Below are 4,547 nucleotides of genomic sequence, written 5' to 3'. Positions count from 1 at the left end.
AAATTGCTGGATTTAAGAGACCCGATTAAATCAGTCTTGTGGTGATGAGCGCTAAAACAGTGTGGGGAAATATTTAACAAAAAGGAGGACGCAACTCATGGGATTTAAAGCCGATATTTGTTTTGGAGAAAGACTTTGGATGTCTCTATTTATTGGGTCGTTCAATAATCATGGGAGGTAAAGCAAAATCTTAGGGGTGAGATCTGAAAAGGGAGATGGAACATGGAAGATTTGGTCAATGAACTGAAAAATGTTTTACATTATATATATGATACTCTTTTTCATTTTTATTTGAGATAGTGAAATTAAAGGTGGACTTTGCACGTCTTTATTAATTGGTTCATTTAATAATCATGGGAGCTAAACAGAAAATTCAAGAGTGAGACCTAAAAGGGGAGATGCTAGATTAGGTAATGAATAGAGAAATACTAAAGATTTTTTTAATATATATGATACTCCTTTTCATTTTTATTTGGAGCACTTGAACTGCCCTAAGTGGCACACCAGCTTAAAAATGCCGGAGAGCAGTGCTCAGGTTGGTTTCATGATTAATGCATGGATGATATGCATATCTTCTAGACCAAAATGTGTGACCACCTATAGTTGGTTGGCATCAATAGGACGCCGCTATGCTGCGCTGATGAAAATATTGGTGGACGTTTTATCTACCGTTGCGATGCACAGTCAATCACTCAGAGCTTGATCTGAAAGACGGACTACCTAGGGCACCCTAAGACGGGTACGGAGGCATCCTTAGGTTGGGGAACAGTGACCCTCGATGAACTTTTTTGACAGGCTTGATGGTCTATTATTTTATTATATTTTTTTGGAGCAAAGGCTCGATGATCTGTCGAGATAGGAATGTGGGAAAATATATATTTTTTCCAACTTTAATTTAATGGCAGTAAAAGAAGTGTAAGATTCAATGGTTGTGATTAACTTGCCTGTTAAATTGGTGGTCAGATGTTTCTGATTATTGTGGGATTTAGTATCTAGGCTATTTCTTTATTTATCACCTGTATTATGCTTTCTGTCAAAAAAAAGAACAGAATGGGATAGATATATGTTACGTACTTGAGAAAGTTGAGAGAAACTGTGACACAAAGTCATAGCGATCAATCTACAAAAGCATTACATATTGTTTCCTGTGGCCAATACACACACATTGACCACAAAAACTCACACGATACTAGTAAATATTTATTTCTTCTGGCAAACGATTATATCTAAAAGAAAAACACCTCATTGAAGAAAGAAAGAAACTCGCAGAAACCAAAAAAGTACCCATGATGATTAAACTGGACGAACTAGACCCCTGTGCTTGTGCTTGTGTCTGTGGGTCTGCCTACTTTTTTTTAGTAGCACGTGATCTCCTGCGTCTCTTCTCAACTTCACCACGGGCTTGCTCCACGACCTCGGGCCATAACTCTTTGCAACATTCGAAGAATACTTTTTCACTCTCAGTGCGCACTTGCCGAAACTTACGTTCGCGATCTTCCGTGCACATATCAACAAATATCCTCCGTGAATAATTCATCTTGGAGGTGATGTTGCGTGATGTGAGCTTACCACGGCGGAACGGCTTCCCGCCCTTGAGGAACTCCTCTAGAAGTGTGGATGCAGGTACGCGCGCTTTGTCGTAATCCTCTTGCAGCTTTGTAGCGGTTTTCAGAAGCCGAACAACATCCTGGCTATGCCAGTAATTGTACGGTAGCCTCTGCTTCGGCCGACTTGGTGCGGCCGAGGAAGCGTTGTCGGAGTCGGAGTTGTCGCCGCCGGTGCCGGTGCCGTTGCCGTTGCCGTTGCCGTGGGAGTTGCTGCCGCCCGAGCCGCCGTTGCCGTGGGAGTCGCCACCGTTGGTGCTAGCAGCAACGAACGAAGCGGCCGTGGACACGGCCTTGGCATAGGAGGCGCCATTGACTTGGTCGTCCTCATCTTCGGAGTCAATGACTACAGTCTCCTTGGGGGCGGCCATGGAATTACTTGTTATGTTAGGCTGATGTGGTGGTGTGTTGATCGGACGTGCGCGCGCTCATATATATATACAACACAGTGGCGGGAAACCAAAACGTGGTGGCGGACTGTTTGCCCGCCAAATGCTAATTCCCTCCTTTGGTAGTACTATTAAGCAAACAAGGAAGGATGGCAAACCGAATCATCAAATAAAAGGTGCTGCATAGCAATCAGCGGCCGGTCATTCAAGTCAACAGATTATTTATTTCCATGTATCGAAAGTAATCAGGGAAATGCATCATACATGCATGGATTGTAAGCTGTACTCACGTATTAATGAGTTTCCCCAAGCCATGTCTTAATGAAAGGAAAAAATATTACACGCCAAAATGACAATTTTTTCTTTCTTTGTAAATTTACTAATTGAGTTTCTGCAAGCCATGTCTTAATCACTGAAAACAAATATGTAACATACCTTGCTTTTAAATGATAAATGTATTTCTATTGCGATAAATGTATCTTTCCTTTTGTTAGTACTGTGAGTAAAATCTTGGGTGCTTCCTAACCTAAGTGCCTCCTTTGAGCTCGATTAGAAAAAATAATGAAAAGTGCACTCTAAAGCTTAAGATTTTTTTTTACATGTAGAAGTACACTCCATAAGCTTAGATCTTCATTATGAAAGACATGTTAAGAGAAACAGATATGAGTGCGTCATTTTTATGTACTATTTAATATTATACTACAATTTTTGCTTATGCTGATTTATGTTGTTATCCTGGTCTTCTCTTAATTATCTCGTTCATTTGAAGATAACATGCACACTTTAACATGTATATTTTTTTTTAACATCAGTACAGACACAAGCGTTCATATATACGCGCATACACTCACCCCTATGAACGCACACCCTATCCCTATGAGCACCTCGGGGAACGTCTCCTCTCACTGAATGTATCGCCGGAAATTCTGAAATAAATCCAGGAATAAATGCAAGCACCAGGACTTGAACCCTGGTGGGCTGAGGATACCACAGTCCCTCTAACCATCCAACCACAGGTTGGTTCGCAACATCTATATATATTTTAAGAGGTAGCAACTGGCCAGCTACAAAGGCCGACTACGAGGTGGCCTCGGGTCAGAAGGTAAACCTCCCAAAGTCATCCATATTCTTTGGGAAAGGATGCAGAGATGCGGATAAAGTTATGCTCAAGCAAGCCGAGTGAACGGTACCTTGGTTTACCAACACTGGTTGGTAGATCGAAAGAGGGTACGTTCAAGTATGTACGGGAAAGCTCGACAAGCAAGGTCACTGGTTGGAAGGGACAAGAGTTGTCGAAGGCTGCAAGAGAGATTCTTATTAAGTCAGGGCTTCAGTCTACTCCTACTTACACCATGAGCTGTTTTCAACTCACAAAGAAGATGTGCCGGAACCTGAAATCGATCTCCTCGAAATTCTGGTGGGGTGCAGCAAATGGTGAAAGGAAAGTACACTGGATTTCTTGGGATAAGATGTGCTCTTCGAAGAGAGGGAGGTAGGGACCCGGAGGCTTTCAACCAAGCGTTGCTTGCTAAGCAAGCTTGGAGGATTTTGCAAAACCCTGAATCCCTTTGCGCTAGAGTGCTTAAGGCACGGTACTTCAAGGAGGGATCAATTATGACGACTACGTGCCCAAGTGGAGCCTCGTTCACTTTCCGGAGCATTTTGCATGGAAGAGACCTGTTACAAGAAGGTTTAGTGTGGAGGATTGGTGATGGCACCTCTGTCAATGTGCATCATGATAATTGGATTCCAAGACAGGGGAGTCTCAAGCCGCTGGGTCAGTTGTATATGCATGGTGTTACCAAGGTGGCCGACCTGCTCAACGTACAGGGAGATACATGGGATGATGCATAAATTGATGAAATGTTCTCACCTGATGATGCACAGGATATTAAACAGATTGTGGTTGGTGGACCGGGTGTAATTGCATGGAATTTTACAAAGAATGGCCAGTTCACTGTAAAGTCTGCATATCACTTGAAAATGAGCGCTCAGGAAGCATAAGATGTGGCTGGCGCTATGGAGTACGGATGTACCGAACAAGGCGAAGGTACATACCTGGCGGCTTATGCATAACGGATTGGCTGTTGGGGCAGAGCTGCACCGACGACGGATCAAGGGAGGAGTCTTCTGTGTAGCATGCGGTAGGGACGAGTCCATCTATCATCGTTTTTGGGCTTGCCCGCATTCCCAAATTTGGAGAGCCCTGAGAGAAGAGATGGAGGCTCCTGTTGTAACGCCGCCGGAGTTGGATGGATCGTTCAGCTCTATCTCGTCATGGATGCAGGATTGGTTAGCTGACGCAACTGATGTGGAACGGGAGACGATGATCCAAGCTCTTTACGGGCTGTGGTTAGCGAGGAATGAGGTGAGGGACGGCCAACGGATAGCCGATGCAAGAACGGTCGCTAGGAGGGTGTGTGCCCATATGAGTGGATGGAGAGAAGTGCATCCTAAAGGGGCGTGTGCCATCTGCAAAAATTCTGGAGGCATGGAAACCACCTGAGATGGGGTGGGTAAAAGCAAATGCGGATGGCGCGTCGACAAAGCTGCG

This window comes from Triticum dicoccoides, chromosome 1B, assembly GCF_002162155.2.
Source record: "Triticum dicoccoides isolate Atlit2015 ecotype Zavitan chromosome 1B, WEW_v2.0, whole genome shotgun sequence".
NCBI classification, from domain to species: Eukaryota; Viridiplantae; Streptophyta; class Magnoliopsida; order Poales; family Poaceae; genus Triticum; species Triticum dicoccoides.
The sequence above is the reverse complement of the archived record's forward strand: the minus strand, read 5'-3'. Positions refer to the sequence as shown.